Genomic DNA, 19,863 nt, shown 5'->3' on the forward strand with positions numbered 1-19,863 from the left:
CTCAGCCTGCAAGACCCAGCCTGGCCCTGAGCCAAGCCAGGTCATTCTAGTCACCGTATTGACGCACTCTGAATTTTGTGGCAACTACCCTGTAAGCCAGAATTCTTCTCGGTGATGAAAACCACTTTTTTTTTTTCCTTTCTAATCCGGTAGGAACTGTAATTTTATTTTGTAACTGATTTCCCTCTTTTTTTCCTTTTAACATGGTTCCCAAACATTTATTGTGGGATTTTTCATTTAAAATAGTTTTCTAGGGAAATTACTGTGACAGTGATTTAATTGTTTAATTAAAATCTGACATTGATGACAACATAAATACAACAGGCATGAGGTGATACAGGCATTAAACAAGTGCAGTTGTGGAATACATCCATAGACTACTCTAAGCACACAGAATAGCTCACAAAGAAATGATGTTCAATATTTATCGGGTTAGTGAGTCCTAATTAAATGCCAAGACTTTTTTTCTTCATTTCTCTAAAAAAGCAAAGAAACATATAGATGTATTCCAAGTGTTTATTTCCATCGCAAACATATCTACTCATCTTGTGTTAAGGCCTGCAAAGAAAGCAAATTCGTATTAAAAATCTGCTAGTAGACTGAAGGGGCATTTACTCAGCCTGACTACAGCAACCTGAGCCAGAGGTTTGGAGACAGCTGGAATAGCCTGCTGATGTGCCATCACTCCCAGTGCCTAAGCTAAGTCCAGTGACTGCAAAATGGATGGGCAGATTTCTTTTTAATAATCGGGTAAAAAACCCCAGAAATATACTGAAGACAAAAGAAGGGAACAAATGTTCCTCCCCGCCCCCCCCCCCCCCAATCTCTCCCAAATCCTACAGCATGTATTTCTTCTAAATACGTGAGCCCCCCTCGAGCGTACCCACACACCCCTCTCAGCAATAAAGGAGGCAGCCCCCTGCCCACGAAACGACGTGTACGTGCCTCCAGAAGAAATCCACGTTATCTGGCTGGAATTGCTCAGCAGCGCGTCTCCCCAGCCCTCGCTTCCTAAGCCCCGCTGCATTTCTGCATCCCAACAATGAACGCGCTGCCGTTGGAATATCCCTTTCCATGCCTCTTGCTGGGCGTCTTTAAACGGTATCAGATCGCTTCTGCAGCTTAGACAGCCCTCTGCAATCAGGCGCTGCTGATCGTCTGCCCTTTCCCCGCTTTCCAAACCCCCAAATAAATGCACCGGCTCCAGCCTGATGCACGCCAGCCTTCCCCCTTCTCGTATGCAACTTCACGCAAACAAACTTTCTAAATGAAAAGATAGCTTACCTGGACAATGCTTTGGGGATAAAGTAATAAAAAGTGATAAAGCCAGACATCCCAACTCTAGCCCAGGGATTTGATTGCAAATTTCCATTGCAAAGGAGTAGAGGGAACTGGAAATCTGACAAATGCCTTCAAATTGACCTGTGTTTTCACAATGCACGCTGTGTTTAAAATGAATGGCAGACTTTATCATTTGGAGCTCCTTCAAGGACTCTGGCCTTCTGCGCTTTGTTCTAATTCTTCAGACATATTTCCAAGAAGCACAAAGCTGTGTAAGTGGATGATATTACGGAGGCTTTTTTCTTCCTAAGCGGGATTTCCCTGCCCCCCCCCCCCCCCCAATAATTTTTAAAGCCTGAATTTAAAAAGATAGCCTGGAACTTTTTTTTTACTGTATCCATACATCAGTCCCTCATGGCCCGTCAGCCCCTTCCACCCCAGCTCTAGCCCAGTTTCGTCCAGTGCCAGGCGGAGGGAGGCGGCGTGCAGCCAGCCTGGTGCCCCAGCAACGCCGTAACAGTTGTGGCTCCCTAAAAATCCACCCTCGTCAACTGCTTCCACCACAGCCAGAGCAAATCTGGCCCACTCCCGCCCCGGGACAGGGCTGCTCCTCAGCCGCTCGGCAGCCGCCAAGTCGTATTTCTAGGGCAGGACTTGGTCTCCTCGCAGAACCCAAAGAACTGAAGCCGCTCACCCCTATTTTACACGTTGAAGGTAACAACCATCTTTTCTGAAACTTGTGTCCAGCAAGCCATACGCGCTGCCTCAGAAAAACATTTTGCTTCAAAGTTGTTTCTCTTAATCTGTATACATTTTTACAGATGATAACTCGCCTTTAAAGCGCTGGTATGAGTTCCATCTGTTCAAAATAACACATAAATGAAACTATACGATTCTGTGCGCAAATGTATCAGATATGCTGCGAGACAAAAAAAAAGAGGGTTAATCTAGGAATTCAGCTGCGTCTTTAACAAGTTTCCTATGGGAAAAATCAGTCTTATTTCCCCTGCAGATCTGATACTGAGAGCTTCTTTCTACTAAGCACATTAAAAGCCATTTGAACCAAAAATCCCGTCTATGCATGTGTAGAGAGACACACACAGAAACAAGAAGCGTCCGTAGTATTACAGATGAGGCTGTATCAAGATTCCTAATTAAAGCAAGGGTAGTCCCTTCTTGTATTTTAGCAACTGGATTGTCTTTTTGCCTAGAACAAAGAAATGTTAAGGGAAGTAAATTTTCTAGAGTGCGTGTGTGTGTTTCAATGCTGTACCTAACGATCGCTGTACAAATTATTCCTTAATTCCTTAGATTTATTGTGGTATTTGCACAGTGGTGTATCCGGATGTCCTGCAGTCATCCCTTCTTCATTCCCTTCTTTTCACACACACACACACACACCACCACTCCCCCCAGCCACCATCTCTTTTTGCACCCTGGTAAAAATAGGAACTCTTCCACTCCCCAGCCCCTGGACAAGGGGCAAATCTCGGCCACCCGCTCCGTCTGGCCGCTTCCCTTCCCAGCCTCATCTCCTGCCCTTGCCAGGAGCGGAGGGAAGATGTCCTAGGACTTGACCCCAGCGCAGAGCCAGCCCGGGCTGGACCCAGCTCCCAGGAGGGTGGGGGGCCGCGGGGCGCGCTCCCCTCTCCCTGTTTAACCCCTCCACTCCCGGGCACGGCCGCGGTCCGGGCGCCGCTGACCCCGCTGCCCTCCTCCCTTTCGGGGCACTCGGGCTCACCCCGGGAGCACGAAAGGAGAAGAATGCAGGAGGGCAAAGCGCAGCACGGCCCGAGGAACAGCAGAATCGCCGCAAAGGGGGACGTTTGGTTTGTGTTAACTACCCAGACAGATGCACTTCGGCATGTTTGCATTTATGGAATCCATATGTTGTCATGGGAAATGAGAGGACAGCAACACAAAACTGGAATTCGCGGTGCGAATGCAAGGGAAGCGTACATGGCTACCAGACTCTGCGTTCGCACATGTTCCTGCGAAGGTGCCTGTTTCTGGAGTATCACCAGAGTTATTAGATTTGCTCGCCACCTTCTCCACATGTTTACTTTTTCTTTGCTCTGCAAAAAAGTGTGTACATAGGCAGCACCCATTCTCAGCCCGGTCCACCGGATCTACAGCCTCTCGTGAAAATACGCACTTCTTCCAAGTTATACCAAGTGCTAAAAGACACGGGTTACTTTATTCTCACCTCAATTTCATCGTCAAAACACGTTTGTTTCATATTCAGCAAGAACAACAGTTACAAATTACGTGCACCTTTACAGACAGCGCACCAAGCAGCCCTGAAAAATCCTACTTGCCCCAGGGTTTGTCGGTTTGGGGCTTGGTTGGGGTGGTTGTTTTTTTTTCTCCCCCTTTTTTTGGTTAGGGTTGATTTTTTTTTTTTTTCCTCTTTTGGAAGGGCACGTAATGCTAACAATTATTCTTCCATAAAGCTAGACAAAGATATTTTCAGCACAGACTGACAGACTTTTAAGGGCAGCTTTTAAAGGCAAACTGGTACCGTACCGGAGCCTATCCATTTCACAACCCGTAAGAACTCACACACAGCATGCGCATTATAACAGTACACATCAGCAATGCATTTATAATATTCAAATAACTATGGTTCGTATTAAACCTCGATTCTTAAAGCCTGTGAATACCTTCCAAATGCAAGACACTTCCAGTAATGTATCAACCAGCCAGCCCTTCTTCAAATTTCTAATAATCTGTCCTCCTCTTTCACCCCCCCCCATCCCACTAAAGGGACTTGTCAAAATTGCAAATGACTACCCCCACGTTAAGAAATATGGAAAGCTTGATACATTTCATTTAAAATACTTGCTAACAAACATGCAGTTGATTACCTTTCAGTATAAAATACATCTACATTAAGGTTCTCCCAAATGGAAAAACTGACCGCAACTGCATTCCTTGTTCAATGCTATGAAACAAACCGGGAAGTTAATTATTTGGGTTACTGTTAAAAATAAAAATTTTTTAAAAAGGAAGAAGAAAAAAAAAAAAGAAAAAAAAAGCAATTTGAAAAGCTTCTTTAGATTTTCAAGCGAGATGACTTAATTCGGCTGCATTTCTGCCAGTAATAAAACAGTCTCTTACAGAAAGATGAAGAAAACATATTCCTGAAGCCTGGATAGAGGCTCTTTACCGGTTCACCTCCTCCTAAAATTCAAATCCCGCGTTCCCAGCGATCATCTACATTTTTCACCCGAACTGGAATGGGGAGAGAAAAGCTGCTGGAAGTAAAAAATTTTTTAAAGAATAATCGCAGATGGACCCGAACAGAAAGTGGAAAAATGTTACCGTAAGGCTAGAGAAATATTTATTTAATCAAACCAGAGGTTCTGTTGGGACTGGAGGAATGTTGCATCCTTTCCTAAAAAAAAAAAAAAAAAAAAAAAAAAGGAAAAAAAAAAGGGGGGGGGGGAAGAGGAGGGGGTGAGGGGAGAAAAGAGAAAGCAAGAAAGAAAAAAGGCAGAGGCACAGCCGCCTCCTGGAGTTCCCCATTGTCCGGGGCTATAGAGAGCCCCAGAATGGCATTAAACTCACAAAAGGCATATTGTGCAGGGGACAAAAAAAGCCCCTTCTTCTACAATAACTTTTAGCTTCTTATTTTTAGAAAATGACAAAGCTGTTGCCAGCGCTGGCTGGTGAAACCTGTAGCCCGGCTCCCAGCGAGGCCGGCCGCGGCCGTATCGATCCGCCGTCCCGCTCGGAATAGGCGGCCGCCAAGTTTCGAACGGGAGCGCGGGGCCGCTGCGGGGATGCTGCGGGGCGGCTGCGGGGGCCCCGCTCCGCCGCCCGCCCCGCGCCGGGGCCGCTCCCCGCGCCGCCGCCAAAGTTGCGTTCGCTGCCGGCCGCCGAACTTTCCCGGTTCCTCCCGGGGGGGGGGAAGGGGGGGGGAACTTCGGCGGGGGGTCGGGGGTCGTCCTCCGCCCTGCCCAGCCCTGCCCTGCGCGGGGAGGCGCGGCGCGGCCCCGCCCGGGGCGCGGGGGGCAGGTGGCCCCGCGGAGCGCCCCGCCGCTGCGGAGCTGTGCGGGGCGGCCCCTCCCCGGCGCGGCAGGGCGCGGAGCAGAACACCCCCCCCCCCTTACCCCCCCTCCCCGCTGGGCTGGGGGCCGGCCGCTTGCCCCAAGTTTCGGTGCGGCGCCGCCGCCGCGCTCCCCCCGCCCGCTCCTGCTCGCTCGCTCCCTCCCCCGCCGCCTGGGCTGAATCTTATTGATCCAGAAGGTGGCTAATTAGCCCTTCCCGTCGTGCCTGGGTAATGAGGCACATGCGCACTGCACTAATCAGCCATTTTTTGCAGGAAACTAATTAGCAGAATAAAGATCCAAAGAGTTTTTTTTCTTCCCAATCATCAGATCTGAGTCCGGGCGCTTCCTGCTCCGGCGACCGCCAGCCCCGCCGCCCCGCTCCGCTCCGCGCCGCTCCGCCCCGACCCGACCGCCGCCGCCGCCGCTGCTGCTGCTGCCGCCGCCCGCGGCCCCCTCTCTCCGGGGGGCTGCAAACTCCCCGACGACGATGCTGCTGCTGGGCAGCGGCGGCGGCGGCGGCGGCTCCCGCTCGGCTCCGGCTGCTGCCCCCGGCTCCCGCTGCTGCTGCTGCTGCCCCGGGCCCCTCCGCGGAGCTCGCTCCTGCCGCCGCAGCCGCCGCAGCCTGCATGGGATCTGTAGCCCCCGCGCCGCCGCCGCCCGGGATTAAAAACGCCGCCGCCGCCGGAGCAGCGACCGCGTAAGTGGCAACTTTTCTGCCCTGTCCCCCCCGCGCTCGGGCTCCTCCTCGCTCGGGGCGCCCGGGCTGCTTTGCATGGGGCTGGTCCGGCCCCCCCTCCCGCCCGCTCCCACCCACCGCCCCGGATCCCCCAGCAAAACTTTGTGCCGCTCGCCGGCCCGGAGCCCCCGCCGCTGCCGCCGCCGCCGCCGCCGGGGACGCGCAGGTGCCGGCGCCGCGGGGGCCGCTGCGCGCCCGCGGAAGCCCCCGCCCCGCCCGCCGGCCATGGCCGCGGAACGGGGCGCGGAGCGGGCGCGGCGCTGCCGCCCGGCTTTGTGCGCGGCGAGCGGCGGCGGGGGGGGGGGACACACACACGCACACACACGACCCGCGGAACCGGCGCCTCCCGGGACCCCGCTCCGCTCGGGCGGGCTCCCCCCGGGGGTGCCCCGCTGACGCGCTGCAAAAACAAAGGGGCCAAGAAGTGCCGCAAAGTGGCCCGGCCCCGCGCCCGGAGCTGCCCCGCAGCGGCCTGGCCGCCCCGAGCGGTTCCCAGTTTTGTTTTCCGCGGGCAGGCTCGGTTTGGGGAAGAATGCGGCGGGGGGGGGGGGGGAGGGGGGGGGATGGGAGAGGTGAAGGCAGCAAACGCCACTGTAGGCCAATAACCCCCCCCCCCCCCGCCGCCCCCCCCCAAGCTTCTCAGTTTCAGTTTTTAATTACTTAATGCCGAATCGCACGGCGCTTATCTAAATATTTGCAAATGCTCTTTCCTATTGATTCCTCTGAATAAACTGTGCTGCTCGGCCGCGGAGGGAAGGAGCTCCGCGCTCTCCCGAGCCCCGGCCCTCGGAGGGGAGCGGGTGTTTGCGGGGGGGACGCGGGGGGCTGCGGGGAGACAGACGCGTCCGTCTGTAGCACGCACACGCCGGTTTCTCACTGTGAATTATTTATAATTGGGGTTATGGGGGGGGGGTTCCTTTTTTCTGTATTTGTTCAACTCCATCCCCCCACTCTTTTTTTTTTAAATCTATATATAATTTTTTTTTTAAATTCCAAGAAGGGTTCTGTCTCTCTTCCAAGCTCTGCTCGAAGCTGCGCTCGAGTATGCCCTGTACTTTGTGCGGATATGTAAGATATACGCGTCCCTTCCTCGGCCGTCTGTCCGTCTTTCTCCTCTCCTCGCCCCTGTTTAATATGGAGCAATTTTCTGGAGGCTCGGTGACTCCCTCCTTAGGGTCACATTGAGTTCGAACCCGACGGAAGGTGCAGGAATCCTGCGACGGGGGAAATAAGAGAATAGAGAGAATGGGGTCAAGTTGGCTGCTTAGAGGCCGAAACTCCCACAGCTGCCTTTAGAAATATATAGATAATATTTGGCTTTCCTCGCCATATTACAAATTGCAGCCTCCCCTTTCAGGTATTTTTTTTACAGCTTAAAGCCCTCGCTTCCTTTTACCCCCCCCTCCCTGTTAGGGAAGAAGGGGGGGGGGTGGAGGAGTAAAAATAAAAGGAAAAGAAATGGGGGGGGGGGGAGAGGGGAAAAAAATAAACCCCATTGAGTTTAGGCAAATAAGGTTTGGTCTCCGTATCCTATTACAAAGCACTTTGAATATGCAAGACATCACACAAGACCAGTTATTCCAGTTACGACAAACTTAAAAAGAGGAAAAAAAGCGAGGCATGTTTAGATTGTAATTTGTTAGAGCGAGAATCGTATTTAAAACTCTGTCTTTTAAATTTTCATTTTTTGCAGCCTTGCATTGTATCCAACCTTTTTCTGATGTCTAGGTTTTTTTTTTTTTTTTAAATTATTATTATGACTATGGTTATTAAAATCTTTCCGTTGAGTTTAGGAAGACTGCTGCGAGCAACGCATTTTCTGTATTTTTGTTCCTGTATCTCGGAGGAGAGTTGGCAGGGATTCTGTGGTTTGCAGTTACACAATATGTTATCATGTTTTTAATCACTAAATCATTGCGGCGGTTATAGATTTACAGTCCGGGGGTACCGCGCAGCCGGAGCGGCGCAGACCGCCTGTGCGGGGAAGACGCGAGAGCGTGCGGGGACCGCGCTCCTCAACTTTGCTTCCCGGCCGAGCCCCGGCCCCGCAGCCCCCTCCGCGCACCACGGGGAGCTCCCGCAGCGCTCCCGGCCCGCGGGGGCTGTGCGGGGCTGGGGGGGGGGGGGGGGGGTGGGGTGTCCCCGCCACCTGCACCCCGGGGGGAGCCGCACTCCGCTCCCGGGTCCCCCTTCCTTCTGTAACGGAGCCCTCGGCGGCATTAAAAATTCAGCATTACAAGCTGATTGTAATGCTCCCTCATTAGGGAGCGAGCCTGGGCTCGGGCGGGGGGGGGGGGGGGGGGGGGGTGTGTGTTTCTCGGCTGTGGCCCCGTCGGGGGGTGTGGGGGGGTGTCCCGGGTCCCCCCCTGCAGAGCCCGCCCCGGGGGTCCCGCTCTGCCCCCCGGCCCAGGGCTCTCCTCCCGCGGGGACCCGAGCTGCCCTCCCGCCCGGGTCCCGCTCCGCAGGCCGCGGGAACAAAAGCGAACAAAAGGCACATTAGAGGGGAGCGAAACCCCGCCGCTGGACGCGGAGGTTGCTTAGCTGTGTTTGTATTTTATTTTTTTTTTTTGAACACACACACACACACCCCCCTGCCCATCCTTTCTTTCTGAACGCGGTCATTTCGGGAGGAGCGGGCGGCGGGAAGTTCGCCGCTGGCCTTCGGCTGCGGGAGCCCCCCCGGACCCTCCCTCCCACCCCGCCGCTGCCTTTTGTTCCCGCAGGAGTGAGCCCAAGGTGCTGCTCGGGTGGCCCCGCGCGCCCGGCACCTTCGCCTGGCCTTGTCGTGGCCACTGTCAGACCGGGGCCCGGCGGCGGCCGCTGTGACAAAAGCCGAGGCGCGTGCCCCTCTTTCATCTCTCCGCCGTGACCCCCCGCCCCGGTGCCCGTCGGTGTCGTGCCGGAGGCCGGGAGCAGCGCCGAGGAGCGGATTTGCTTCGGGCCTGGCCAGCGGTCGAACGGCTTCAGCGGGGATCGGTAAATCCCAACCCGACGAACGTACGGCTGGCGGCGTTCGCCTCCCCGTTAACGCTGCCTTCCGTTTTCCCGAAGTAACAGTAATAATAATAATAACAATAAAAAAAAGCGCTGCGTGGAGAAGCTGAAAAACAACCGGTGGGTTTTTACGTCAACTTTATTCACGCGCTGCGTTCTGCTGGGGCTCGGCTCCCTGGCGTGAGCGTTTCCCCCGCCGGCGTCAGACCCGCTCGCCTGCGGTGGGAGAGTTTTCAGCAGCCGTTGTCTCGTAGGCGCTGGTGGCGGCGGCGGGGCTCGCCGGCCCTGCCGCGGTGCCGGAGCTGGAGGGGTGCTTGCGCTGGAGAGGTCGGTGCGGTTCGGGAGGAACGGGCTGGGGAGAGGCCGAGCGTTTCATGGCTCCCTGCGCCGGAGCGCGGCCGAGGTTCGGCCTTTGTGTGGCTTCGGCGGGAGAGGTGGGCGCCGAACAAAGCCGGGTCCCGCCTGCTCCCCCCGGCCCGGCCACGTGCGGGACCCCCGCGTCGCTCGTGGGGCTGCGCCCGTCCCGCGCTCGCTTCCGACCGACCGTGGGGGCTTCGGCTGGGAGCCCCCTGCCGCGCTGCTTCGCTTTCCTCATGGCGGGGCGTCCCCCGTGCCCCTCGGGGAGCCCTCGGGGGAGACCAGCCCCTCCATCCCAGGGGGGACGCAGCGAGGGGAGACGGGGACGGGAACCCCTCCGGTGGGGAGCGGGGCTGCCCTTCCCTCCTCCCTCCCTCCCTCCCTCGCCAGCCGAAGCTCGGGCCGGGTGTCCAACGCGTGGCCGTGACGGGGCTGGCGTGGCAGGAGAGTGGGAATCAAAACATCTGCGCGCAGGCCTGGGCGCCGCAGCCTCTAATGGTTTTGACGGAGCTGTTGTGGTCTGTTGTCTGGAAAATCTGCATTCTGCGCCGTGCCCGAGGGGGGCCGCGGCACCGCAGACCGTGGCGGTACCTAAATATAACCGCCTCGCGCCGTGGGGTGAGGTGAGGGCAGGAGGGAGCTGGGCCGCCCGTTCCGCCTCCTGCTTTGTCTCTGATCTGCGATTCAGGCATTTCGCTTTGCTCCCGAGGTTGGGTTTGTGTGTAGGCAGGGATTGGAGAAATAGATAAATTCCAGCTAGTTAAAAAAAACAAAACACCAACGAAAACCAAACGCAGAGTGGATGAGTGGAGCTTCCCTCGCTGCCGGCAGCGGCCCTCGTCCTTGGGTTGGGGATCCCAGCGGTCCTTGTCGCTGGGCTCGGGATCCCAGCGGAGATGCCGCGGGTCTCGCTCGGGTCCCACCGTGCCGGCGAGGAGCGAGCGCTTCCCGGTGCCCCCTCGTCGGCTCCGCCGGACAGACACGTCCATCTGTCGGTGCGGGAGGTGGGTGTCCGTCTCGGCAGCAGCGCTGGCCGGAGGGCGGTGGTGTTGCGTGCCGGGCGTGCGCTGTGTGCGCTTCCAGAGGCGGACTGGAAAAGTTCATTCCCAGCTGAAATCATTTTTTGGTTGGGGGTGTCGGGAAGGGAGAGCTGTGCTGGTGGCCGGGTGGGTCCCGGAGGTGCCGAGGAGGGGCCTGGGGGGTCCCGGCTGCGTGGGGCTGAGCCCGGCGAGGTGGGGGGACAGCGGGGTGGTCTGGGTGCTGAGGAGCCCTGCTGCTGGGCAGGCTGCGGCCACCCTGCTTCGCCCTTGAGTTTGCTGCTGGGAGAAAGACACTTCGCTGTTGATTGTAATTTCATTATGTCACAAGTGCCAAACATGCCTCTTGCTAATAAACGGCAGAGCAGCCATATTCCCTTCCCCCCACTCCAACCCCCAGAAAACAAACATTTCCCAGTGTTTCCAGTCGCGTGGTGCACGTTGCTGGGGAGCAGGAGGGTGCTGGCCCTGTAGCGCCTGGGCTTTTGGGTCTGAAACCTGCCGAGGGCCGAGCCGTGCGGGTTCCTTGGCTCGGCGGCGATGCCGGAGCAGGCGATGCGCGTGTGGCAGTTTTGGGAAGAGGTTTTCTCCCGTCCTGCCCCCACCCCGGTATCTGGGGAAGCGGAGCCTGCAGGGCCTGTGGCACGTTAGCTCTTGGTGAAGGTTTATTTTGATGGCCCCAGCGCGGCTGCCGGAGGGTTGGTCCCTCCGCGGGGAGGGTGGTAGCAGACGCGCTCTGGGAGCTGCTCCCGACCCCTCGAGGCTCCGGTAGCGAAGCCCCCAACGTCCCGCCTCGGGGTCGCAGCCGCGCTTCCCTGGCTGGTGGGTGGCCTGGCTCCAAAATGGCTGGTTGGCTTGGTTTGGTAGCAGGAGTTTTAACCCTCCTTTCGCCACGCTGCCAGCGGCTGCCTCGTGCAAACCGACGGATGCTCGCGGCAGGATTCCGAGCACGTACTCCAGTGTTGATAGTAACATCGCGATGATGTGCTTGATCCCGCTGGGTTGGGTCGCTGGGTTTCCTGCACGTCTGTGACGTCTGGTGACGGGCTTGGAGGTTTTGGGTCTTTCCTCCTGGTTACAACAGAGTTGGGTGAAGAAGGGGGAGGCGGGGGGGGGGGGTGCAGGGGCGCAGCCAGCTGAGTTGCAGTCAGGTGCGTCTTGTTTGGGCTGAGAGCTGCCGTCAGGTGCACGTTGTCTGGGATGATGCAGGCTCTGGGAAGTCTTCACCGAGGTGTTTTTGGTGAGATACCGTGTGGTGGGAAGGCGTGCTCCCGGGCCTGGGGCTTGGTTCAGAAGACGGAGCGGAGAGGAGCGCGTGGAGCCCGGAGCTGCTCGGTGTCTCGGTGTTTGGGAGTTGCAGGATCTGCTGAGCAGAGCTGCTCCCGCGGTGGGAAGATGTCCCCGATTCGGGCCGTGCGCACTGGCTCGTGCGTTTCGCCCCTACTTCTTGTGTCGCAGAAGCTGGTGCGCAGACCCCCGGCCCCCTCCAGAAGCAGAGCAGAAAGGGCCACCCCTGAAGTGCCGGGGTGCGGCGAGTTCTGGCAGCGCGGGTGTGGAGGTGGTGCCTGGAGGCCGTGGTTCTCCTCAGGTTTGCTCCGTTCGGCAGCGGTTTTGATGTCAGCGCGCGGCGGCGGGAGCTGGTCGCAGTGAGCTTGGGTGCTGTGCCATGGCTGCTGGTGCTTCGGCACCCGCCGAGCAGCGGTACCCCAGGGCGGTGTTGCCAGGGTGGTCTTTGCTCCCGGTGCGTGTCCCCTGGCCGGGCTGAGCTTGTGTTGTGGCTGCTGGTGTGTGAGCGAGCGAAACCCTGCCGAGGGGCCGCCGGCTGCCCGGAGGAGCTGGGCACGGCCGGCCACCACGTCCCCGCTGTCCTTGCGTGCGGTTCCCATCGCAGCCCCGGACTGTGCCAGACAAACTGTAGATGTCAGGCTTTGCACAGAAAGGAGAGCCAGGAGGGAGGGCGAGGGAGAGACAAGCGCGCAGCAGCGGGGCTGCGAGTTTCCAATTAACCTTCTGCTTTGTTGGTGTCCAACGCCAGGCGTAGCGCAGGCCGCGGACCGAGCGCCGGCGGGGTTGACGTGCGGCTACGCCGAGGAGCCGGGCAGCGGCGGCTCGCTGGGGTCGAGCCGGCATCTCCGGTGCTGGGGCCGGGAGCGGGGGGCGTTGGGGCCGAGGGGCCCGCGGGTGCCCAGCGCAGCGCTGGGGCCGGCTGCCGGGGTTGAAGGCGCCCAGTGGGCGCTGGTCCCCTGGGGTGCTGCACCGCTGGCTTTGGGGAAGGGGAGCTCTGGCCTTTCCTCCGGGAGACGGGTCTGCAGCATCCAGGCTCGAAAGCTGCTTCAGATGTCAGAGCCTAAATTTCTCCTCTTTAATTTTCTCCTGTTAATTTTGTCCCTTTTAGTCTTACATCCTTCCTTCCCCGATTCCTTTCTTCTTGCTGTTTTTCATCTTCCGTGGAGACAGTTAAAAGCGGCTTAACGCTGTGAGCTTGTTTGGAAGTCAGAAGATCTCTTCTAGCTCTGACGCCGACTTTGGGCAAGCCACCAAATGTTTGCCTCAGCTGGAGTATGAAATGTGATCATACGTGGTTCGTATGCAGCAGAGACTGGAAGTGGGGGTTAATTTTGAAAAATCATAACGTATCTGAAATTCCCAGAGCATCCTCAAGTCCTTAAACTTTGTTCTTTGTTACTTTCTCAGTTCCCACCCCCCACTTCCCAGACAACTCACAAGCTGTTACACTTTGTTCCTGCTGCTTTCTGGTACACAGACACCTTCCTACCCAGGGCTGCGGTGCTCCAGCCGTGGTTGCACCGAGTCCTTGGAGAAGGATGTCCTTTCCCCCTCTGTCCACGTCGCAGATGAAGGAATTCACGCTGTCGGCCTCCCTTGTTTTCCCAATGCTTTGCATGCGCCGGGGGATTTTGTTTGGGCACCTCGGAGAGGAGGGGGGCAGCTGGGGTAACGCGCGTGTGGTAACGTGGCAGGGCTGAGCCCAGCATCATGCGGTCCCCGTGCGTTACGCGCGTGACTGCGCTCCCGGACGGCGCTGCGGGGTCCCGTGCCCCTGCCTCCCCCCTTGCCGCACGTCCCACTCGCGTTGGTCGCAGGCCTTGTGCTGCGGGATCGTTGCGGATGCCCAGAGTCCTGCTGCTGTTGACCTTTATCAGGGTGGGGGAGAAGGGGAGGTGTGAATCTCCTTGTCCGAGCCGGGGTAGCACGTGTGATGGGTGCCAGCCCTGCTGCGGGGTGGGGATGGGGGGTACCTGGCACGCGGGTGGGCTGGGGGCAGCTGGCGAGCAGAGGGGTTGCCCGGAGGGATTTGCCAGCTTCTGGCTGGTGGGTCGTACTGGAGACCTGTGCGCTGGTACTGGAGAAACGCCGCTGGCTGGTCTTGGCTTTGTAACATCTTTCCATCCTTCCCGGTTTTGCTGCTTTCTGGAGCACAGAGGAGGCCTGGTCGTGTCGGCTGGGGTTTCTGCTCTTTGAGGGTTGAAGTCTCAGGAGAGCCACGTGTGAAGGTGCGGGCAGGTGTACGTTTGAGGTCCATCCTGTTCCTCAGGATGAGCTCCCGTAGGCGTCGCGTCGGTTCTGCAGCACAGCCAGAGGGAGAGGTGACGTGGAGGAGCATGCCAACGATTGGGCTGCATCGTTGGCCAAGGAGTAAGGACGGCGGAAGAGAAGCGTGCGCTGCCTCACGACAGGCTGGAGCTGGAGGAGAGCTGGCAGGAGGACTTTTGTGGCGATGCTTCATGGCTCGCAGAGGGGAGAGGAGGTGTTGCCCCAGGCGTTGCTGCCAGCCGGTGCCCTTTGCTTGCTGCGCTGTTGTGTGTGGAGTGGGATGTGTGCTGCGTGCTGGCGCGGGGTGACCGGCCCTGGGAGGGTGGTCAACACCTCGCACCGCTCTGTTTAAGAAACCAGTTACTTGCCCAATAGTGGCATCGGTCTGAAGGAGCTGCCACAGATTTTTTTCCTTGGTTGCCTTATTTTAAGCAGCCTCTCCACTGTTTCCCCTGTGTTTTGAGCGGTGTGGAAGTCCTGGAGGTTTGCGTGAGATCCTGCAAATTCCCCGGGTGGTGGGTCTGGTGCCAGCGCAGCCCTGGGTGCAAAGCTCCCTTCATGGCAGGCTTGCAGCAGTTTTACCTGGAAGTGCAGATGATGGAGCAACTGAGCCCAGCTCTGGAAGCGCCCGGGGGATTGCTCAAAGCTTGCTGTGGAGGGTCAGGCTCTGCTCTGCGCAGCGCTGGCTGGCTGGGGTCAGCCTAACACAGCTGGCTGCGGTGGCACAACCGGCTTCTCCTCGCTTGAAACCTCCCAGCTGTGCCCGAGGCTGCAGACCTGGCTGCCAGAAGCTCCCTGCAAGGTCCTTCTGCTGTTGGCAGTGAGACTGGAAGTGTCCAACCAACCATCGATGCCTCTGTGAGTAGCATCGCTTGGAGTCTCTGAAGTGATAGGTGCTCTTTGGAGGTGAAATTTCCTTCCGTGTAGTCTGAGTGGCCGCGGGGCTGTGAAACGTTGGTTTCTTCAGGCAGGAGCTGGATGTCAGGACTCTGGTTTTTCTTCCTTCAGCCATCTTTTTCTCAGCCCCTTCTTGCTTCTCAGTGTGGAGCCCGTGAAATAGCAATGATTAGCAAGATGCTTTTGATGAGATTTGGCAAGAAGCACTGGCCATCCTCCAGAGACTGTGGATTACTTGGTGTCCCTGTCACTGGTCTTCAGTGTGACAGAGCTGTCTGCTGAGCTCCATCCACTGTCGAAAGCTCGGCTGGGCCTCTTCTGGTGTGCCAAGGCAGGGACAGTGTGGTGGCCGTCTACTGAACGCTGCAGCCAAACGTGGAATACCCAAGTGTGGTTTCGTGTGGAAAGCAAAGAGCACGGGCGAGCCAGCTCCCTCCATGCTGCCCGCCTTGGCCCGTGCGGGAGGAGCTGGGTGCCTCGAGAGCTTGGCGGAGGATTTGGACCTTCAGAGGTTGAGGTGCCCCCTGAATAGAAACGAAGTGGCGGGCAGGATGTTTGGGAGGAAAGCTCTTGTCTGCTACTGAGCTCGTGCCGTGCGTCCTTCAGCTGGAGCTGGTGAGGGTGGTGGGAGCCATGTGGGGGGCTGCTGGTGCGCTGCTGCCGGGGGCTCTGTGGGTGGGTCGTGGGGGTCGGGTCCCCTCGCTGAAGTTCTCCAGCACTGGGCCAAGGAGAATGTGGCTGGAGAGGTGTCAGAGCTTCAGGTTTTTTACTACTGATTTGGCCCAGTGGGTCTTCTGCATTTTAAAATTTAAAAGATGGGGAAACAAAAAAAGCCGCAGCCGTCCGTTCACACGTAACGTGCCAAGTGGTGAGACGTGGTATTTTTGTCACAGTTTTCCCCGTTCAAAATATTGGGGGTATTAAAAGCTGTTTCTGTGTCTGTTGGAGGCCTTGCTGGATTATGGAGCAGGAACAGGTGCTTTCTCAACCTCTCTATTAATTTACCTTCGTTAAGACTCCCACTCTCCTTGTGGTTGCTGTTCTCTGGGTGTCGAACAGTCCAGCCCCTGGCAGTGGTACCGAGCGATGCTCTGAGCTGTGCCGAGCCCCGACGGCTCTCGGGAGAGGAGGGGAGGCCGGGGGCCCGGGGTCATCCCTGGGAGGGCAGAACGGGCAAGGGAGGGGTGCGACGGGGGCAGGAGCAGCCTTCCTCCCGCTGCTGTTCCACCTTCGGAGGACGGGGCCGATACAGCCTGGGGATCCCAGGGCGGTTTTTGGCTGCAAAGGTGATGTTTGTAACTGCTTTCGGGGGCTGCTCCTGCCTTCCTGACGACTGGGAATGCAAGAGGACTGGGAGGCTCATGGTGCAGATCGTTCACAGAAGGACATAATGATAAAATCAGGCTTCGTTTGGTCGAAAGAGCTGCTGTGGATACTGCAGCAGAAAGGACAGAGGGTTTGTTCTTTAATGTTTTCATTGTGTGCCGAGTGTAGAAGTTTTTTTGGTTTTGTTGTTTTTATTTTTTAAGGTTCTGTCTTCCTTGTATGAGCCTCCTGCACGGCAGAGGAAGAGAAGCGCTGAACAAAAATAGAGCGTGTGTTTTCCTAAAATGAGGTTGCTGTGGCATGTTTGGGACTTGAGACTGTGTGGCTTTGAAGTTGACTTCATTTCACGCTGGTGATATCCTTTTAACTGTCTTAAGTAAACAGTGCAGTTCGGCTCCGCAAAGTGTCTTGTAAAAAATCTGTGCTCGGTTTCTAATTCTGACTGTTTCAGAGATTTTCGTAACAAATACCCTCTGCTCACTAGCAACGCTTCCTACTTAGAAAAGTTTGCATTGATTTATTATTATATTTTCAAAGGATTTGCTGACACATTAGAATGCCCTCTGGACCGTATTTTCAGTTCAAGAATGGTTTATTTTAGTTTGGCTTAATTGAATTGGAAACAGTTACAAGCTGTACCAAAGCTGGTTGGTTTCGAACCAAAACAACGTCCACACGCAGGTTTACACCGCGGCGAGGGACTGGTGCTGCATTTGCACCCTGTACGTTGGATTTCTGTTGTTTACCCGCGCAGACGGGCTCTTGGCAAACAGATCTTGCGGCGGGTGCAGCCCTGCCTGCGGTGCCGTGCAGGGGTACGAGGAGGCAGAAGCAAGAAGGGTGTTGCAGAGGCCGTCGTTTTGTGTGTGTCTGAAGCCGACGCTGCTGCTAAGGGCAATCTTGCATTGGATGCTTTTTCTTTTTGCTGGCACAGAGCTTTGGTGCAGCGGCATGGGGAAATGGTTTAGGGAAGGGACCCAAGCTAGAAAAACTCTGCCAAAGGAGGGGGGAAAAAAAACCCCTTCCTCAAAATCTGGGGTTTTTTGGTTGTTTTTGCCAGCTTCCCTTTGATATGAAACAACCGTGTGATGGGGTGCGTGGCTGCAGAACTGACCGTGCGGACGCGGAGCGGGGGGTCACAGAGGCGGCAGTGAGCCCTTCGGCTGGCGCGATGGCAGGGGGACTGCGCGCTTTGCTACAGGCCAGCGAAAAGCATGCGTTGAGTTGGGGCCTGAGTGTCCCTTCGGTGTAGGGCTGCTGTAGGGAAGGCACTGCTCTTAGTGATTTTTGTTTTGGTTTAATTTGTATTTTTTCCCTCCTCCCTTTGGGAGGACAGTGTGGTTAAACTCAGAGGATCCCCACACAGCCTTCCAGCGCTGGCCGTGCAGCAGCTCCCCTGTCCCGCTGTGGAAGGAGGAGCTGGTCCCCGCAGCGCCCGGGGCTCCTGCCCAGTGTCCTCCTCCGTTCGGGAGCCCCAGCACGGGGAGCTGGCACTTCTGCTCGGAGCCAGAGGTGGGAATCACTAAACTCTGCCCGAGGGCTGCCGGGGCAGTTTGGAGCCCGGGTCTGCGTGCTGCACCTGCCTGGCTCCAGCCGCTGCCGCGGGTTTGGTGCCCGGGTGAGTTCCACCACCGAACCTCCCGCCCCTGCCAGGGCAGGCACACGGAGCGACTGTTGAGCTTGGATTGCTTCTGTTTGTGTTATCACCTGCTAAAACAAAGAAAGAAATATCTGTGCTTCCCCTTGGTCCTCTGCAGCGGCACTGGCCGACGTTATTCTGAAGGAGCTGTCTCCCGTTCTCCAAGAGCTTCATGCGTAGCCCCGAGTGTCTCCATCTCCTCTCTCCTGTCTTCTGTTCAGTGTTCTTTGCAGTTCTAAACCAAATATTTGCTGCAGGTTTTAAAACTAATTTTGTTTTTATTTAAGCAATTGCATAATAACATTTAGAAGCAGTCTCTTTGATGTCTCTGCTGATGTTGTGAAGGTCTGGAATGTAGCTGGCGGTAATGGAGGGGATGGAGGGGAGCTGCGCTGGGAAGGGGAGGGCCGCCTGGGCACGCGCACCGTGCTTTTCCCTGATGGCAGGTTGTACTGGGGTTGGGTTTTGCTCCTGGATGTCAGCTGTGTTTGCGTAGTATTCGTGTTGTAAGTCAAGCGTGTTCAGGCTCTGCAGCAAGGTACGCTCGGTCTGTATATCCACGTCTGAGCGCCGAGGGCGGCGGGGGCTCTGCTCGAGGCGCTGGCTGCGTGCCGAGCCGCTGGCTTCGTGGCCCCGGTGCCGTGCCGCACGCTGAGCCCCGTTCCTCACCGCCTGTGCCAACATGGCAGTGCCAGCGAGACCCTCGGGACCGCTGCCCCTGCTCCCCTGTCCGTAACGAAGGGTTGGTTTTTAATCGACTCAAAGCTGAATTTGTGTGATAAGGCCGGCCCAAGCGAGGAAACTTTGCCAGGTCCGCTGAAACATTGCGGATGGGGATGAGGTGCTCCGGCTCCGTCGCGCGGGCACGCTTGCTGGGGTCCGGTGCTGTGTCACCTCCTCCCTCGGCCGGCGCCGGTTGTCCTGGCAGGGCGTCGCACTCGGTTACCTCCATCAGTTGCTATAGTGATTTAGCTGCATCGGTACAGCCTTTAGCTCAGGTTCCCATCGCTTCAGCCTTGTCCTCCAACACTTACGGACATCTTTGTACGGGTGCCCGTTTTCCTGGTGTTGCTGGTAAAAGAGCGGTACCGGTATAAAGCGCCCAAATTCTGATTGTTTTTACAAACTGAGTGGTTTAGTCTGTACAAGGCCATCAGTGAAGAAACACTTCACACTCAGAGTGCAAATGTGAGCTTAACAACCAGCTTCCAAGTCAGGACAAATAGAAGCGATTACTCCTGCCAACAGATGCTTGAGAGCTTGAACGAGGAGGACGGCTTCTGAATCGGATGATGCAGGACACGAGAAGGGGCATTGCTGTTAGAAGCTGTGGTGATTCCTTTGATAATATCTGGTCTGAAACTGTTCATTTAGGGGGAAAAAAAATCGAGACTATTTCAGCTTTATTACGCTTTCAAAACCGTGTAGGTGCATGTTATCTGTTGTGGTGGGGAAGCTCATACTTTCTGTCTCCCTTGATCGCTCAAACTTGGCTCCTGTTTAGATGTGTCATGCTGCGGCCTCGCTCAGCAACCAGGCGCGCTGGCTCACTGCAGAGGAGGAGGTAATGTACTGCTAATACCGCTCTGAAAATGCCTGCCTGGGTGCAGTGTGAGGAGCGTTTCCCAGCCGCAGCGGGGCTGCCCGGCTCTGGTGGCGGGGGACGCGGGCAGCCCCGGGACGGTCCGTGGCGTCAGGGCTGCGTCGCGTTGCTTGCTGCCGGGCTGCGCGCAGCGTTGCAGTGACGAGGAACTTGCATTTGATAAAAGTCGCCGTGGAAGGGTTCTTGGGATCTTGCCAGGGAGAGTTTCCTGTTTAAAATTAGAAAGTGGATTTTTTTTTTTTTTGTTTAAAGCCTTGATGTAAGCTGGTAATTGCTGGAGTTTTCTCTTAAATCCTAAGATGCCAGGCAGGGAGGGGAGGAAATAAGCAGAACCCCGAAACAGTGGAGTTGCAGATTTGGGCTTTTTGTGAGAGGAAAACCAG

The 19,863-nt window shown here is 56.7% G+C and overlaps 1 protein-coding gene across 1 annotated transcript in view; it reads left to right on the plus strand.

The window, feature by feature from the left end:
• Positions 1 to 5,868: 5,868 nt before the first annotated feature.
• LOC142362801 (zinc finger homeobox protein 3-like) overlaps positions 5,869 to 19,863 on the plus strand; it is a 65,496-nt gene continuing 51,501 nt past the window's right edge. The window contains exon 1 of the mRNA XM_075433413.1: positions 5,869 to 6,033. The gene's annotated coding sequence lies outside the window, so the exon portion shown is untranslated. The remainder of the gene's footprint in view (positions 6,034 to 19,863) is intronic.

The sequence above is a fragment of the Opisthocomus hoazin genome, chromosome 12, assembly GCF_030867145.1.
Source record: "Opisthocomus hoazin isolate bOpiHoa1 chromosome 12, bOpiHoa1.hap1, whole genome shotgun sequence".
Lineage (NCBI taxonomy): Eukaryota > Metazoa > Chordata > Aves > Opisthocomiformes > Opisthocomidae > Opisthocomus > Opisthocomus hoazin.